The following is a 20,055-nucleotide window of genomic DNA, read 5'->3' as shown; positions in this document are numbered from 1 at the left end:
TTGGTATGCTGTGCTTGCTGTCTCCAGGAGTGCTTCTTTTTCTTCACAATCCAGGTGCTTTAATTTGTGAAGAGGGACACAGATTCCCCTATGGTCATGGTGGAGGCTGGCATTGATTAATAGCACCCTGGCCATCTTGTCGGCTTTGCTGACACTCTTGACCATTGCTGGCCAATATGGATGATCTTGAAATTTAAACCAAACAAGCATTTCCTTTTCAATGGCACCAGGCCCTGAAGTACTATTCATGCTTGAATCTTGGCTGTCTTGAGTAGGGCTGATCCTCCTCTTAGGGTCCACAGTGTTATTCCTCCCCTTGGAGAAGTTTTGTGGTTCTAGTTCTGGTAGTCTGAACTTCTCAGACAATTTGCGAAGTTTTCTATCTCTGTTTAACTTAGACAGTGCATGTCGCATGACAACGATTGGGAGCATGCTAGATGATTTTTCCTCTTCACATTCTGACTTTGAAGCACTTGGGACAGAGTTTTGCAAAATCTTTGGGATGCGATTGATCCTCTGTATCTTGGTACCCCGGATTTCTAGGTTGGGGTACTGTGATTCGTTTTGGAGACATTTTGGCATGGTGGGGATGGGAGGCCTTTGTGCAGATGGAGACAGCTGTGCATATTTATAGCAGCCACATTCCATGAAGATAGGAACCCCCAAGGACATAGGCTGAAAGACACCCTCCTTTTGCTTGAATTGTTTGACACCAGCAGCTTGTGTAGGTGTAATGTCACTTAGCCACACATTGGTTCCTTGTACATAACTGGCTTGAATTTCAGAATTTCCAACTGGTATGTGAGCTTGAAGTTTCTCACCATGCAGTGCGCCTTTATTCTCTGATTGATGCAATGTTGGCCCTGAGTGACTCTTCTTCTCCAGACTGCTCCAACAGTATGTGTGGCCTTTCTGCTCCCTTCTGCCTAACTGAGGGATGGAGCTACTTCTCTGGTAGAGGACATCTAGTGATGACTTTGTGGACTTTGTACCATCTCTTCCTCCCTGAACCGCACTTGCATATTCCTTTGCCTGCTCTACATGACCATTTTCCAATGTTTTAATTCTTTCCAAAGAGGAGTTGGTTTCAATTTTTGACTTACTTAGGGCACTCACCTCTGTGTTTTTAATTTGAATTTTCTCTCCTATAGGTAGGATCTCAACTCCTACAGAAGGCCATCTCCCCTTACTTGTGGCTGAAGTCTCAGATCTTGACAACAATTTGGCTGGACACAGACGGCCTTTCCAGCTACATAAAACATACTCATATCTGTTCTTTGAGAGGGAATTCGGGGAGTTGCACATATTAAAAGTCTCTGCTAGTTCTGACCTTAGGGTCTACTATGATGGCAGGTCTTCCATGATACTGTATTGAGTATCATTTGCCTTAGGACCAGAAAGATATCCCTGCTTATGAGACTCTCTTTCCAACTGTGTATTTTCAAGTGTCTGGAACTGGTGATGATGTAATGTTCCAGAATTATGCTGTAATATGGAAAAGCAAAGCAGACTTTTGTCAGTAAGGAAAACACCACTGGTGGACATAGAAGTACTCTGCCAAATGAGTTGAGAAAACAGAAGGAAATGCATAGAGCATGTTCTACATAGAGGGGTTGACCAATGCCAATAGTGTGTGTAAAACATAGGATGGTGCCAAAGAAAATTGCTTTAAAAGCCTTGCATGTAGGCCTTCTTAGTAAGGACCATCCACATTAGGATGTGGGGTACTCACACAGGTCATTTCCCTTCCTGAACTTCCATTAAGTCTGCTTCTGATTTGTAGCAAGTTTCATGCTGCTTAGATGAACATCAAAATCAGGCACAGTTTAGAGGAGGAAGGGGTGAATTTCACGTTAACTGATCCACGAGGAATGCTCCTCATTGACAGAAGCTACTGCTTCCATACATTCAGGCAGAGAGAAAATCATCACTTGCCAGAAAATACCAAAAGCAAAAAGCACAAAACTGGCAGCAAAAAAAAAAAGGAGGGGACTGTGGTAGCTTAAATAGATGGATTCCAATATAGTCAGTATTTTATTAATTTGTAGTTTGGATCTATAGCCACCTGGATGGAAGATGTGTCATTGGACAGATCTTAAAGGTGTGGTTTTGAGTATAAAATAAAAATCTAAATATATACAATGTATGTCTAGCTAGAGGTCCTAGAGTGAGCTTTGTGGTATGATTTTTTTTTTTCTCTCTCCACTTGGTCCTTTAAGAGGGGCCCAATTTCTACCATTATGGAACTTACCCTTGATCTGTAACCTTCAAAAATATCTCTTCCTGCATAAATGTGCCTGGTCTAAAAGTTTATCTCAGCGAATCTAGGGCTATTTGCTACAAAAATTGGTACCAGGAGCGGGTTGAGATAAGCCTGACCATATAGATTTTGGTCTTTTAAAACTTTTGTTTTAAAGGAATGGGCATGGACTTGTTGATTACAACTATAGATGCCTTCTGGATTGATAAGCCAAGTTTTACAGACTATTCTGATGAGAATTTAAAAATGCTAAGTACAGCAAAAATTATATTTAGAGGCTCAGCTTATAAACTTGGAGGCTTGACATATAAACTTTCTAAGGAGAAGGTAAAACTACAAAGGACTTTATTGAATCTGGGCTATTGATGTAAAGGCTGGCTGTGTTCTACTGCTCAGGCCCAAATACTTTAATCAAAGTTAAATTTATATATATAAAATTTATTTATATATTTATATACTTCAAATTTAAATATATTTAAATATACTTAATTATATTTAAATATATTTGTATATTTAAATATATAAGACTGAAAAAATTTAAATTTTAAGTTAAAAAAACCTCAAACAAGTTACAATTTAGAGACTGAGATTGTTTTAGATTAGTAAAGCTGCTATTTTCAACATATTAACAATCTTAAAAAAAAATGGTCTAACTGCTTTACTGGAAAACAATAAAAAATGATGACTGGAAAAAAAATTATGTTAAAAGTACAAACTCATTTGGAAAAGAGTTAAATTTTAAAAATGCATTTGAAGATTACACTTTATTTTATCCATAAATTAAAATTATAGCTGTGTCCTACATACCTGGTATTAGTTTTAAAAACATAAAAAATCCAAGTACACACACAGTTCCAGGAACTGCTGCTGACATACAAAATGAGACAGGACATTATGTTACTCCTAAATAGGCTAAAAGAGCCTTTAAAAGAGAGACTATGGGGGACTTCTGTGTAAGATTGTGGCATAAAAGCCAGGCAAAACCACCCAAGGGAGGGATTTTAAGCAAAAACCCTGCAAAATATGCTCTTCTTCAGAAAAGTGAATGAGTATAGGTTATTCTTAGACACAGAAGAGAGGCCAGGAGGCCAAGAACAGCAAGAATGGAGGAAAATGGTCAGAATCCCACTGTGGTACTTGCAGCCCACCAATCAGCACTGCCTGCATATCCACCCAGCACCACACCACCATGCATGCCAAGATGCCATGACACAGAGACCAAACAAGGGGATTTTTCAACTTCTTCAGCATTCTTCCAAAGTTAATAAGTCTGAAGATCAACTGAGGTGCTGCTGGAAAGAAGACAAGTGGAACTGCATGAGCAACTCCAAAAGCCTGAACTCTCCTGTCCCCCACCATCCAAACTGTGAACCACTCACATTCAGTCTGCAGTGGCAGTGCAGACAGCACAGCTGATCAGAGCTCTAACTCTACAGCACAACACAGAGTGGGCACTCAGCATTGGTGAGATTGGAAGCCATCCCAAAAGGTAACAAGGTCGACTGACCAAAAATAATAATAAATAAAATTAACTTAAATTTAAAAAAACATGTACATAGGCCTGCATTGGAAGACCTAATCTCTCTGTGTCAGGGCAGGTGATGGGTTATATGGTTTTGGATAGCTTTACCATTTTCAAATATTCTGTATTGGGGGGTGGTGAATATTGTTGCCTTAGTTAAAATTCATGAAAAAGATTAAAAAAAATGATGGTATCTATAACCAATGAAATTAAAGAAGAACTGAAAGGAATCAAAGAAGAAAACAAATTAATTAAAGAAGAAAACAAACTCCTGAAAGAGAAAACAGGAAAACCAGTTTAATGAGATAAGGACATCATTACAAGACATGAGTAAGAAAATAGAAATACTGAAGAAAAACCAGGCTGAAATTCTAGCTCTAAAGAATACAGTCATTTAAATTAAAAAAAAAAAAAAAACTCTGTGGAAAGCCTCACAAGTAGAATGGATGAAGGAGAAAGCAGAATATCTAAACTAGAAGACCAGGTGGCAGACCTCATATATAGTCTAACAAAGAGAAAGACAAGCTGATAGAAGGTATGAATGGGAATTTCAAGATATATGGGACACTTTGAAAAGATCAAACATAAGAATTCAGGGCATAATAGAAGGAGAATTTCAATCCAGAGGCTTAATAGGTGTTTTCAACAAAATCATAGAAGAAAATTTTGCCCAAATTGGTAAAGAAAGGCCAATCCAGATACAAGAATGTTATAGAACACAGAACAGACAAAACCTAGAAAGAACTTCTACTTTCCATGTTATAATTAAAGTGCTAAACAGGCAAACCAAAGAAAATATATTGAAAGCACTTAGGAAAAGTAAGTCACCTACAAAGGCAAGCCCATCAGAGTAACTGCAGATTATTCAACACAATCTTTAAAAGCCAGAAGAGATTGGAATGATGTTTTCCAAGTTCTGAAAGATAACAACTGTTAACCAAGATTATTTTATCCTGCAAAGCTAACTATCCAAATTGATAGAGAAATAAGGACATTTCACAACAACAGGGTAAAAGAATTTATGACAACAAAACAAGCTCTACAGAAAATACTTGAAGAAATTCTTCATGCTGAAGAGAAAGCAAAACATACATGAGGAAATAGGAAAAATAACCTAAACTCAAATAACAGTTAAAAAAAATTAATAAAGGGAAAATAGGAAACAATACAAAATAAGAATGGTGAAAATAAATGAATAACTTTCAACCATAAGTCTTAATATCAATGGCCTCAATGCACCAACCAAAAGACACAGGCTTGCAGACTGGATTAAAAGGCAGAATGCTGCCAATTGTTGCCTCAAGGAAACTCATTTCTCAATAAAAGGTAGACATTGTTTTAGGATGAAAGGATGGAAAATGGTGTTTCAAGCAAATGGGTTTAGGAAACAAGCAGAGGTTGCTATCCTAATATATGACAGGATAGATTTGAAACCAACATTAGTGAGGAAAGATAAAGAAGGTCTTTTTATACTGATTAAAGGAACACTCCAACAGGAGGATATTACAACTTTAAAATATATGCACCTAACATGGGGACTCCCAGTTTCATCAAACAAACAGTATTAGACTTAAGGTCACAGATAACATCAAAAACAATTTTAGTGGGTGAATTCAATACCCCACTTTTAACAATTGACAGGTCATCCTGGCAAAAAATAAGCAGAGAGATCCATTAAATGATTGCATGGAACAAATGGACCTAACTGATATCTATAGGACATTCCATCCAAATGCTGCAGAATATACATTTTTCTCAGCAGCACATGGAACATTCTCTAAAATAGACCATATATTAGGACACAAAGCAAATCTCAACAAATACAGGAAATCTGAAATAATACCTTGTACTCTATCTGGCCACAATGTGATTAAACTGCATATCAGCAATTAGGAAAGCTACAGAGAATACAGAAGTTCAAGGAGAGTAAGCTATTGAATGATCAATGGGTCAATGAAGAAATCAAAAAAGAAATCAACAAATTCATAGAATCAAATGATGATGATAACACAACATACCAATAACTTTGAGGCACAATGAAGGCAGTCCTATGAGGGAAATTTAGAGCTCTAAGTGTCTATATTAAGAAATTAGAGAGTTCACAAATAAACAATCTGATACTTCACCATCAGGCCTTGGAAAAAGAATAACAAGGCAAACCATTAATCAATAGATGAGAGATATAATATAGATTAGGGGAGAAATTAATGAAATAGAAACACCCTGCCAAAAAAAAATCAATCCACAAAAACAATGAAACAAAGAGTTGGTTCATTGAAAAAATAAACAAGATTGATAAACCATTACCAAGTTTGACCAGAATAAACACCAGAAGTGACAAAAACTTAAAAAAAAAATAGAGATGAAAAAGGCACCATTACAACAGATGCCAAAGAAATTCAGAAAATTATAAGGAGATATATATATATATATATGTATATATATATATATATATATATATATATATATATATATATATGCCTCTAAGTTTGAAAATCTTAAAGAAATGGATGATTTCCTTGATTCATATGACCTACCAAAATTAAATAGTGCTGAGATAAACCATTGAAATATACCTACAACAAGTACAGAATTCCAAGAAGTTACAAAAGTCTCACAACTAAACAAAACCCAGGCCTAGATGGATTCACTGGTGAATTTTAGCAGACATTCATGGAAGAACTAATATTACTGCTTCTCAAAGTATTCCATAAAATTGAAGAAAATGAAGGAATTCTAACAAACTCCTTCTATGAAGCCAAAATCAAATGCCAAATCTAATGCCAAAACCAAAGACAGAGCAAAAAAAATTGTAGAACAATCTCTCTCATGAACAAAGATGCAAAAATTCAGAACAAAATATTGACAAACAGAATACAAGAATATATCAAAAAGATTTTTTACCCCAACCAAGTTAGCTTCATCCCAGAGATGCAGGGATGGCTCAACATATGCAAATCAATAAATGTAATATATCCTATAAATGGTCTGAAGGAAAAATTCAATTCACATAATCAATTCAATAGATACAGAAAAGGCATTAGACAAAATCCAACATCCTTTCATGGTAAAAGTATTACAAAAACTGGGAATAGAAGGAACATATCTCAACATAATAAAAGCTAATTATGAGAAACTTATAGTCAACATAATAGTAAATGGAGAAAAACTTGAAGCTTTCCCACTAAATTCAGGAACAAAACAAGGGAGTCCACTGTCAGCTTTATTTAATATATTACTGGACATCTTAGCAATAGAAATAAGGCAAGAGACATTCATAAAAGGGATCCAAATTGGAAAGGAAGAGGTAAAATTATCGTTGTTTGCAGATGGTATGATTGTGTACATAAAAGACTCTAAAGACTACCAGCAAACTGTCACAGCTGATAAACACCTGTAGCAAGATACAAAATAAATACACAAAAATAGTAGCCTTCCTATATACTAGCAACATACATGCAGGGGATGAAATCAGGGAATCTCTCCAATTTACAATTGCCCCCCAAAATAAAGTACCTTGGAATAAACTTAACCAAGGAAGTGAAGGATCTCTACAATGAGAACTTTAAAACACTCAAGCAAGAAATTTCAGAAGACACTAGGAAATGGAAAGACATCTCATGTTCTTGGATTGGAAGAATCAATATTGTGAAAATGTCAATCTTATCAAAAGAAATCTATACATTTAATGTAATCCCCATTAAAATTCTAATGGCATTCTTCACATAAATAGAAAAAAAGGATCTTAAAATTCATTTGGAAGCACAAAAAACCTTGAATAGCCATAACAAATTTGAGCAACAAAAGTAAGGCAGGTGGCATCACTTTACCCAATTTTAAGCAATATTACAAAGCCATAGTAACAAAAACAGCAAGGCACTCTCTCAAAGACAGACACATAGATCAATGGAACAGAATAGAGGACCCAGATATAATTTCAGATAGCTAAAGCCATCTGATTTTTGGCAAAAATGCCATAAATAGTCATTGGAGAAAAGACAGCCTCTTCAACAAGTGGTACTGTGAAACCAAGATATTTATATGTAGAAAGCTGAAAATAGATCCTTGATTTTCTCCATGGACAAGAATCAAATCCAAGTGGATCAGGGACCTTAATATCAGACCTGAAACTCTGAAATTGCTAGATGAAAAGTTAGAGGAAACCCTTCAACATATTTGCACAGGTAATGACTTTCTGAATATAACTCCAATTGTTCAGGAAATCAAACCACTAATCACCCCCTGGGATCTCATGAAATTACAAACCTTTTGTATAGCACAGGATACTGTGAACAGAGAAAAGAGACAACCTAAAAAATAGGAGAAAATCTTTGCCAGCTACACATCTGATAGAGAGTTAATATCCAGAGCATAAAAAGAATTCAAAAAAACAGAACAATAAGAAATCAAACAACCCAATCAAAAAAAGGGCTATGGAATTAAATAGAGAGTTCTCACAGGAAGAAAAACAGATGGCAGATAAACATCTAAAAATGTGTTCTACATCATTATCCATTAGGGAAATGCAAATTCAAACTACCTTGAGATTCCATCTCTCTCCCACCAGAATGGCTACCATCAAGTAAACAAATAGCAATAAATGTTGGCGAGGATGCGATAAAAGGGAAACCCTTCTACGCTGTTGGTGTGAATGTAATGTAGTACAGCCATTGTGGAACTCAGTGTGGAGAATCTTGAGACAGCTAAAATTAGATTTACCATATGATCCATCTACTGCTTTCCTAGGCATATATCATAATAAATCTTCTCACTACCTTACAGATACTTGCTCAAACATGTTTATTGCTGCTCTATTCACAATAGCTAGGAAATGGAACCAGCCTAGATGTCCATCCACAGATTAATGGATAGTAAAGATGTGGAACATTTACACAATGGAGTTCTATCCAGTCATAAAGAAAAATGAAATTATGAAATTTTCAGGGAAATGGATATGTAACTGGAAAGGATTATACTAAGTGAGGTAACCCAGAACCAGAAAGCCAAACATCACATGTTCTCTCTCATATGTGGGCCTACCTACAAATGTATAGATTTGTGTGTGAGCTGGAACAAAACATCAGTACCGGAGGCCCATATGCTAGAAAAAAGGCAATAAGTGGGGGAGGAAATGAAAGGACTTAAGGGGATGGTATTGTATATATGTCAGAAGAAGAACAGATTATAGAGAGGGGAAGGCCTAAGGGTGGTCAGGGGAAGAGATTGTATAAAAGAAGGATGGGGGAAGGGTCAATAAAAATTCAAGATATTCTGAATAAGGTATATGAAAATCTACTTTCTTCAATAATGGCATATCCTGAAGCCATAGATTGTTACTAGAAAAATTTCAGTGCCAGGGATGAGATACCTTCCAGTGAGTTGTTGGTCAGGGTGGTTCTTATTAGCTCCAAAATATTATAGGCTATTGCCATGGCCCTTCGTTTCCCATAAGAAAGAGATGATAAGATCCGATTGCTGAAGACTTCCAATGCCTGAGCAGCAAAGTCACTGAGAAGTCAAGCTGGCAATGAGCAGAAAACCTTCTCCCTGCAGACCAGCCAACTGAAAGCTGAGAAATGATGTACTGTATGCAGCCTTATGGGAGACGGAATTCATCAGTGGTGAAAGCAGTAGACACTGGAAGCCTCAAGATTGGCCAGACAGGCCAAATGACTGAACAAGTGCAGTAGTGGCATGTCTGCTCTGGGGGAAAACAATCGTGCTTTAACTGGACTGAAGGCCTGTTCTATGGGAGGGAATTAATGCCTTGTACTAGAAACCTAATGAAAAGCCTATTCATGGGAGGTCATGAGCCTTAGGGCCATTAAGCCTGTTCTTATCTGGATAAATGCATATATTATTTGCACCAAATTGCCCTTAAAACACTACCCTTAATGTTCATATTCATATATTAGTGATACTCTCAATTCTAGTAAGAGAAGCTTCTTAATTCAGATGGAGATGACCACTGGGATGACCAAAAAGGCAACATAGTGCTGAGAAGAAGTAACAGAGGAGTGTCCACTACTGAAACATCTCACACACTCAAAGACTCAGGGTCTATTGTGGAAGAGGTGGCGGAGAGAATGTAAGAGCCAAAGGAAGGGTACCACTCCTTACATATAAGTATCTGGACAGAAATCGTCCCCGATATCAATAACCTTGCAGTGCCTAGCAATACCTACATAAGACCCTCCTAATAGAAAAAGATGATGACATCAAATTAAAATAGAGACTAATGGAGAGAGGGAGGAGATAAGATGGAGAGCAGAGTTTTGAAGGGAAAAGCAGGGGAGCGGATGGAAATACCATGGTTTGTTGTCTGTAACTATAGAAGTTGTCAATAAATAAGTATATATATATTTTAAAAAAGACAGACTGTGGTTTACATAAAGACCCAGAATTATTTTGAATAAAACAAAATTATACAAGGACTACCATAAAGAATACTTTTGAGGGCTGGAGAGATAGCTAAGTGGTTAAGTGCTTGCCTGTGAAAGCTAAGGACTCTGGTTTGAGGCTAGATTCCCCAGGACCCACGTTAGCCAGTTGCACAAGGGGGCACACGCATCTGGAGTTCATTTGCAGGGGCTGGAAGCTCTGGCGCTCCCATTCTCTCTATCTATCTGCCTCTTTCTCTCTCTTTCTCGCTCTGTCACTCTCAAATAAATAAAAATGAACCAAAAACAATTTTTAAAAAAGAATATTGTTGATCTGGGATAAAACTTCCCTGGCTACTCTGCCAAGGTGGAAATGTGAAATTAAAAAGTCTGGGGGGGGGGAGGGAGGATATTACCATGGGATATTTTTTATAATCATGGAAAATGTTAATAAAAATTGAGAGAAAAAGTCTAAAGAATGTCAGTCTCTGGTTATACTGTACTTAGAGTAAAAAAAAGTTTAATATTTGATGGTGGTTAAGTTTACATTGTTTTAGCCTCTTCTTGCTACACTTTAAATGAGTTTAAAATGTTTTCATTTAGCCTTTGTATGTTAAATGCATTTAAGTTGTTTGATTTTATAGGATTCACTATCTTAAGTTGGTCAAGATTGTGGGGACCTTTAGAATTGGCCTAAATGTAATTTACAATGTGTCATGGTTATAAGTATATTGGGGGTGAGGGGCAGTATGTGGTAGTTCAAATAGATGGCCCCAATATATTCAATGTTTTATTAATTTGTAGCTTGGATCTGCAGCTATGTGACTGCAGGAGTTATCAATGGGCAGGTCTTAAAGGTTTGGTGGTTGTTTTAAAATTCCTATCTGAAGATATACAAAGTAGGCCTAGCTAGAGTTCCTAAAGTGTACTGTGTGGTATTTATTTTATTTTATTTTCCTCTCTCTCTCTTTCTGTTGGCCACTGCCAGCTACAGCCTGGAGCCTTCAGAATATGGGCCTGAGCTGCCAGGCATGGCTAAGGACACCAGGGCTACAGGAGGACACTCCCTCTCAAAGACTGGCACACCTCTACATAGGCTTTGCCCATAGCCCTGTATCCTTTGGACAGTTGCCTAGAAACTCCTTTTATGGTGTCAGCCAGCAGCCTTCTTACAGCCACTATGTAGATCACCTGACTCTCTCCCTGTGTGCTGGAATGAATGACCATAGGCATCTGCTAGCAACCTTAACCCCCAAAATATTCTTAGGACCCTCTTCCTATTCACAACTTTTGTAAACACATTTCCCTGTTGAACTACTCTCTGAAGTCGTCTCCCAGATGTACATCCAGTCGTGTGCACAGCTGCTCAAGACCCTGCTCTCCATGGTTGCCTGGATGTCTTTGGGGAACCATGGCCCTGAGTATCCAGAAACCAACATCTGCCTGGTCCTTTAAGAGGGGCCAACTTCAACCATTATGGAACTTCCTCTAGATCTGTAAGCTTCATAAATATCTCTTCCTCCATAACTGTGTCCAGACTAATAGCTCATCTCAGCAAACAAGAGGCTACAGGGCCCTGCCAGAGCAAAGATGGCTCTGAAATCCTTTTGTCTAGAAAACAGATATGCCTCAAAAATACCTTAGTGCTGGACCCCAAAATCCATCCACAGTGACGCATCTTCTAGCCAGGCAGCTAAAGACCCATGTCACAAACTTTATTATATAATACCTGAGTCTACAGGGGACACCTCAATCTGTAAGCTTCAATACATTTCTTTCTCTCATAACTGTGCCTGGTATGCAGGTTCATCCCAGTAATGTGAAGCTGACAGTGACAGCATGTATGGCTTTGGAATATGAATGATATTGCAATCTCATCTGTACCATGTCTAATCTTTTTGGTTTCCCCCATGTGTTTTTTTTCACCATGTTTATCCTTCTGCTGATGGGGGGGTATTGTACTGGTGGGCACAGAGCATTAAGTACCACACTTTGTGTGAAGTTTGCCATGGACACATGGATTTCCTATCAGCAAGGTATGTGCTGTGCATATGGGAAGGGTACTATCATAGGGAGAACTCTTCAGTTTACCTAACTATAAGCAGTGGTATGGGGGCAGGCCGGCTAACTACTGGAGGAGAAGTTTACTTCCTCTCATCCTCCTGGAACAGAAGAGTACCTTCCCCCGTGGATGGTTTGTCTCAGGAAACTAGTCAGGCAGACTCCATTGCTCCTCCATCCTATCTAGCTTCTCCATCAGACCACACATGGGACTACCAATTGGGAAGAAGGGGTTTCAAACTGAAAAAGTCACATTCTCAAAGACAGACAACACACCATAAGCTAAGCAATGAGGAGGCATCCAAATAGAAATACCTGGTTATCAGTTTCACAGTGCCCACAAATCACAAAGCTGCCATACAATAGTTATCATCTGAAGTCACTGGTTCTATCTGGGTGATGAGGAAATACTCAGTCTCCTGACCTAGTCTTTCAACTAGAGCTGCCAACATCTCCCACAAACAGGACAGATGATGTCCCTTCCAGTCCCTCGAAAGAGCACACTCACTCCCTACACACACTCATAGGCTAAAACTCACCCATGTTCACAGAAGACATCTTCCCTTGATGTTTCTAGTGACTCTACTCTTCCAGTCTGTGAATATCCTTGTGAAATGTATCTCTGAATAGGAAAGAATGTTTTGCCATGGTTGTCATAGAAACTACATTGTCATTAATAGGGTCTCTCTGAGTGACATATGCTGTCTAAGGGAAGTAGGAAGTACCAAAAGACATGAGAAGCAAAGTGTTGATTGTTGTGTCAACTATACCCTGCACAGCCCCAGGGATGAATGAATGCAACCTGCATGAATTAAGGAACTGCCTCTGGCTTGGGCTCAGGGATTGTGGGGAGCTCCACAGTAGGCAATTAGTTTCTTGAACTAGTCAGACTGGCCCTTAAAGGGGTGGGACTTATGACTTCACACATTTGCCAGGCCTACCCTAGCTGGCCTCCTTTATCTCAGCTCACCCAGCCTGCTTCAGTGAAGGGATTTAACGTTTGCCCAACTCAACCAATTATAGCTGCCCCCTGACCACACACTCTGCCTAGGTGTGGGTGTATCTGTCACCTAAGTCCAGGCAGGTGGGCTGGGATACCTGGTGTAGTTGTGTCCAGGTGTGGTTGCATAAATTCTAAAGTATATCCCGTGAATCCATGGAAAGTGGGGCCGATGTTCTCTTCCTTTACAACTGTGGCAGCAAAGTTTTTGGTTCCTTGGAATGGTTAAGCTCTCCCTTTTGCCCCAGCAGCAATGTCAGGCTGAGAACAGACACCTCTCATCTTTCATAATTGTCTTCAATTTTAATCCTTTTGGAAGTGCACATTTAAAGAAAATCCATTTTCATATTTTATTTGTTATCTAATATCCATGTGATGCACATGGGCTCCTGGGCTCCACAATTTCGCTTCTCCCCACTTTATTGTCCTTTGCTTTTCCTTAGACCTCAGTTTTCTCCCTGCCTCTACATCTGTGTAATATCTGAATAAAATGTGGTATTTCAAACTCATTTTCTTGAACCTGGAATTGAAGATATGAATCCAGGTCTTCTGGTTGCAGGAAGCACCCCAGAAACCCGTCCCCCTGTTGCAGTATGTTACCCACAGAGGGTTTAGGGAAGGGCATGGCAATGTGGGACAGGTCCAATAATTCCCTTGATACACTTGTGGAGGTTTATATAAAATGTACCCATAACATCATTTGTTTGTGATATAGCCTCATGCTTGATGCATGGCAGGTAGAGCCTTAACGGAGTTGAAGTGTCACTAGGAGTGATCCTTGGGATCTTAGAATCCATCCCCCTTGCCAGTGCTAGCCATCTTACTCATACTACTTAAGTCTTGTCACTGTGACAAGGTTTTGTGTGCTCTGATGATTTTCCAGCCATCATGAAACTTACCCTCACAAGTGTTGTATAAATAAATTTTCCCTTCCAAACTTGCATATGGACAGATGTTTGTTACCAGCAATGGTAAGTTACCTGCCACTCTACTTAAGTAGGAGACTTGGTGGTAAGCAGAGCTCCGCAAAAAATTCACAGCAGAACATGTAACTGGTCATTCAATCATGCAGCAGTGCTTAGAATAACATTGCCACCTAGGAACCTGAGAAAGTCCTATGTCCTTAGTCACATCTATAATCTAAGGATAAACTGAATACATGCCAAGGAAATATATTCCTTCCTAAGTCACATTTGAGAAGACCTAAGAAACCAGTAGGAACAATTGGAACAATCCAGTGCAAGGCAGCGGGGAGGGCAGGTTTGTTGGTCACAGGCAAGGTTAGTCTACTCTGTCTTGGGGTTATATTCAACCTTTAGCCCATCTAACAAGAGCTATATAGATCATACCACAGTTAATACTCACTGAGACCTGGCCTGTGTGCAATGGAGAGTGGAGAGCAAAATGCACTCCACCCCTACACATATTCAGGAGAGAGAAAGGACATGGGATCTGTGAGCTATGTCCGGCCAGTGACAAAATGTTCCTGCCATCAGACATTAGGCTGTTTTGTAATTGTACACAACACTTTTTTTTTACACATACCTAAGATAAAGTAGAGCCTGGATGTTATCTGTAGCAGTTTCCTTCTTGTTGCCAAGAGGAAATGTACCTGATTAGAAGCAACCTATGGAGGAGAGAATTTCTTCATCTTACACTTTTGAGGGGAAACTTAACTTCATCTTGCCAAGGAAAGCATAGACAAGCATGGCAGCAGGGTAGAGAATGGTTGGAATGAGGCTAGCTTTGTTCATATAGTGAGCTGGTCTAACTACCCTAAAAGTCCTCCCACAGAGATGCCCCTCCCAAAGGATCTGCCAGCTGGGGATTGAGTAGGAGGCTTACTCACAAATACTTGAGGCCATGGTGGGGTGGGGCATTTCACATTCAAACCACCACATTCTTCCACCATCATTGGCCAGTTGTCACACAAAACATTGGCTGATCCTATTTGGCTAGGTGCACAGAGCCGACTCAGGCCTCTCATTATGAGACAAGATGGAACTCCATATTTCTGTATCCCAGGCAAATGGCCAAAAGCTAGATGAATGCTCACACATCCAAGTGGGAGTATTACCAGTGTCTCAGTGGAAAGTGTTTTATCTCCCTGTATTCCTTGGGAAATGCTGCCATCTCCTGTCCCTTGCTTCTTAAACTTGAGAGACCAGGATAAAGGTGTCCTTCTATGGAGATGGGACCACTTGGCCCCTGCCCAGGGGTCTGAGGCACCAGGGCCCCTCCTTTATCTAAATTTACAGCATATCATTAAATATTAGTCAGACCAGTTTTCTTGTCCTTGAAACACCAATGGCCTTGCATTTTGTTGACTTTCTTATCTTGTTAGGGTAGAGTACTTGGAGCTTCTTTTGAAGTCGGTGTCACTAATTATGTTCTAATTATTTGCATCTTACCAAAAAATAAAAACTAAAAAGGCTTGGCATGGTGGTGTATATCTTTAATCCCAGCACTCCACTTGGGAGGCAGAGGTAGGATGATCACCATCAATGTGAGGCCACTCTGAGATTACATAGTGAATTACAGGTCAGTCTGGACTAGAGCGAGAGCCTACCTCAAAAAAAAAATAAAACTTAAAAATAAATAAATAAATAAATAAATATTTGTGTCTTAATTTCTTCTTGCCCTCTCAATGGCTTCCCTTGACCCAGTCTTTATAAGAATGTTATGGACTCAATGTTCAACTACAGGCTAAGAATTATAAGAGAAACCAAGGGTCATGGACTGCCTAATGAGTTCTCTCCCTGAAGACCATGCTCCCCACTTTTGAAAAAAATCTCAGCTAGGGACTGTTGATTCAGTGTCCTGTCCTGTGGTCAGTAGAGAAGGATACTTTTTGCAGTCTCCCAATAGCTCCTCCATACCTGTGTTTACAGGTTGTGTAGAAACTCACCCAGGGCATTTCCAACTCTTGAGTCTACACATGCTAGAGAAACCTCTGTCTGTCAGGTACCCATGGAATAGTTGGGAGCTTGTTTTCTCTTGCCCACCTCATCCCAATTTTTTCCCACCCCTTCTTAATCCTGAGCAGGCCCCTTTCCAGACTTCCCCTTCCCATCTTTTTCTCTCTCTCTCTCCCTTCTAAACAGCTAGGATCACTTGGTAACACCCTGAGACCTATAATTGTATCTTGTTCTGTTTTAGTGACTGTGGCCTTTTGAAAGTAAATGTCGCTTGTTGCGTAGTGTATTTGTACCTAAATCTCCTACTTAATCCCAGCTGGTGAAGCTAGGAGAGGTACAGCCTTGCTATATGTTCATCACAATAGCAGACCTTGGAATTTTCTAATCCAGTGCAGCTTGTCAGTGTTAGGCAGCTTGGTCTTGCTGCTTACTTTTAGGGATAGGAAGAGCTAATACCGGATACCTGTTCCTGCTGTACTATCCTTGCCCTGAAATACTTTACACTGGAAACAGAAAGCTGAAATAACCCCTTTGCTTCCCCAAGAGATTCTTGGTCAGTTGTTTTGTCCCAGCAATGAGAAGGTAACTACTACAATGACATTCCAAGGCATTATAGTTACCTGCATGTTCTTGGGACAAAGCACCCTACACAAAGCAGCTGATGAGAGGAATGTTTTTATGTTGACTGAGTCTTGAGAAGAAGGTTCATGATGATCCGAGAAAGCCTGGCATCACTAAGGCTGGACATGTGCCACAGCAGGGGAAAACAGCCATAAGACAGTGAGACAAGCTAACACTGGCAAGGTAGAGGCTGATGTATCTCAGGATCCACCACCAGTGACAAATATCTTCCAGCAAGGCTCCACCTTCCTAAGTTGCCATCAACCAGGAACCAAGCATTCAAAACACATGAGTTTATGGGGACATCGGCTTCAAAATATGATACAAATGGAAGGAAATAAGGTTTACACTCATGACTCTGTGTTATGTGAATCATTTCTAAGGAAATTTGTGAACCACTCTCCTCAATTGAGTTAGGATACCAACAGACCAAGGAACTAATTTCATTTAATGGTAGCACAGTCCTGAAGTCTTCGGTGGATCATGTGTTCACTGATCCCTGTCTAGAAATCTAAATCCCCAGGGTTCTTCTGGACTTACCTCACCTGCCTGATTGCAACAGGTCATTCCACTCAGCCCTCACCTCCCTCCATTCATTTTTATCATGGCTATGTAGGCCTTTCAACAGCTTCCATACTGGCATGACTGCTAGTTAGCACCATCCCATGAGGTCATTGCCAGAGAATGGAGTGCTATTGCCCAGTAGGCACTGTACACTCCCTTTGCTTATCTTATTCCAGGGAGGCCTGTTCAAGTAACCTTGAATGCAAAACCAAAAATATTCCATCATGCCTGTTTTACACTGTGCCAAGACTTCATCCTGTTTACGCTTGGTGTCAACTTTGTCAAGTCTTCCTGTGGTTTGACCAACCACCTCCTGGTTTCAGCACTGGAGTACCCACAGTCAACCCATTTGCTTATTCATTTTCTACAAGATAGTTGAGGGCATGCCCTGTAATGGAGATGTCCCGTGGGGAAAAGTGTACAACATTTTTTTTTTTTTTTACCTCTGCTGAGTAGGGTACACCAGATCTTATGGGAAGTGCTGAGTATGACAGCAAGGTCACACATTTCAGAGGCATCTAGGTAGTGTGATATTTTGATACCTCCAACTTGTCGCAGTTTCCTGTGTCTAGGACACAGTCCTCCACACAGGGCTTTGGGCCTTGGCATAACTAAATTCTTTGGTCCTTGGCTACTTCTGGCATTAGTATCTTTATTTTATTATGTGTGGTTGTTTCTTATGTATGTGTGGGCAAGTAAGATCCATGTGGAAGGGCATGCACATGCTATGGGACATGTGTGGATATCCGAGGCCAATTTGAAATATTTTCCTCTCCCTCTTTCCTGCATGAGTCAGGGACACCCTTACTGTTGTTTGGATTTTACTATTTCACTTTGTTAGCACCACTCTAGCTGGCCTTTGAGCATTTGGACTTTACTGGTTATACCTCCCATTGCATCAGGCTGGCTTGGATCACAGAAGCTTGTGGCACTTTGGCCTCTGGATTTTATATGGGCGCTGGACAGTTAAACTCAGTCTGTCAAGCTTGCAAGAAAGTGCTTTTACCTGCTGCGACATATCCCCAGACCCCAGCTCTTTTATTAAAGCCTGAGGCATCATATCCCATTGTTCATGTCACCCTAAAATGGGACCTACTGTGTAAGCCCCTCCCCACAAAGACCTTGGTTTTTCCACATATGTTTTGATCCATTTTAACATTAGAGATTCATAAACCCCAGTTTAACTTGATTAAATGGAAAAAAGGAAAGTCACAAATTTATAAAAATTAGGATGTGGCAATCAGAAGGCATTACAAAATTGATACCAAATCAATATCCTTGCAAAATCTCTCTGAAAACAGTATACACATAAAATCAAACTATACAACTAACATTTATCTACGTAGTGGTGTTACTGATATTTCCAGATCAGATCACTCTGAGGCACATCATTATGTTGCTTATACTAAATAGTACAAATAATTCAATTAATTTTCAAAGTAATGTTTAATTGTGTTCAGTAATGTATGAAATTGGCAGAATTGAATGAGTGAAATAGATTGTTTACTCTTTAATTAATAACCCATGTTTCTGGGATTCAAGTCAGAGGCAGAGTGCTTGTTTAGCAAGAATGAAGGCATAGGGATTATATCCATCGCCATAAAAAAATCAATTGTTATTTTTGTTGTTGTTGTTTTGTTTTTCTGAAGTAGGGTTTCACTCTAGCTCAGACACCTGGAATTCTCCATGTAGTCTCAGGGTGGACTCAAACTCATGGTGGTCCTCCTATCTCAGCCTCCAGAGTGCTGGGACACAGGCGTGTACCACCATGCCTGGCTACATGCTGTTTGTGGTTGAATGCAGCTGGTGTCTATAATTTGATACAGCAATGTATGATAGTTTTGATTCTGACCCAACGTGGCTTACATGCTAACAGTCTTGGCTTTACTTCTCCACTGCATGTGAGAGGGTGGAACTAAACAATAAGGACCTACTTCATACCGGCGGGGCTGACTGCCTCTACCACAAAAAGAATTGTAGACTACAGCACAGCTGAAATGAAAAAATATAGAAGTCAGATATGAAAAGTAGAAGTACCCACTGGGAGTGGTGACACACATCTTTAATCCCAGCACTTTGGAGACAGAGGTCGTTCAAGCCACCCTGAGACTACATAGTGAATTTCGGGTCAGCCTTAACTAGAGTGAGACCATACCTCAAAAATAAATAAATGGTGCTCGCTTCGGCAGCACATATACTAAAATTGGAACGATACAGAGAAGATTAGCATGGCCCCTGCACAAGGATGACACTCAAATTCGTGAAGCGTTCCATATTTAATAAATAAATAAATAAATAAATAAATAAATAAATAAATAAATAAATGAAAGAATACCATTTATCTGAGAGACATATCCTGGAATGCTGATAATTTCATCCACCTCTCATCTAAGGCCTCACAGCATGTAAGATAAAAGCTAAGTAGAGTGATGTTTACATCAACCATTAAAAAGGGTGAACAAGGGGCTGGAGGGATGGCTTAGCTGTTAAAGGCATTTGCTGCAAAGCCAAAGGACCCAGGTTTGATTCTCCAGAACCCACATAAGCCAGATACACAAGGTAGTACATGCGTCTGGAGTTCCTTTTGCAGTGGCTGGAGGCCCTGGTGAGCCTAGTCTCTCTCTATCTATCAAATAAAAATAAAATTATTTTTTAAAAGGGTGAATAAGAACTCATAGAAGGAAACCTAATAAAAAAGTAAAGTAAAAGCCGGCCATGGTGGCTCACGC

General features: G+C 39.5%; 1 non-coding gene across 1 annotated transcript; it reads left to right on the top strand.

Annotated features, from left to right (window-relative positions):
- Positions 1-19,499: 19,499 nt before the first annotated feature.
- Positions 19,500-19,606, top strand: LOC123456795. The gene has a single exon (XR_006634673.1). It is a non-coding gene; the product is annotated as a U6 spliceosomal RNA (small nuclear RNA).
- Positions 19,607-20,055: the final 449 nt, after the last annotated feature.

The sequence above is a fragment of the Jaculus jaculus genome, chromosome X (assembly GCF_020740685.1).
Source record: "Jaculus jaculus isolate mJacJac1 chromosome X, mJacJac1.mat.Y.cur, whole genome shotgun sequence".
Classification (NCBI taxonomy): Eukaryota; Metazoa; Chordata; class Mammalia; order Rodentia; family Dipodidae; genus Jaculus; species Jaculus jaculus.
The sequence above is the reverse complement of the archived record's forward strand: the minus strand, read 5'-3'. Positions and strand labels throughout refer to the sequence as shown.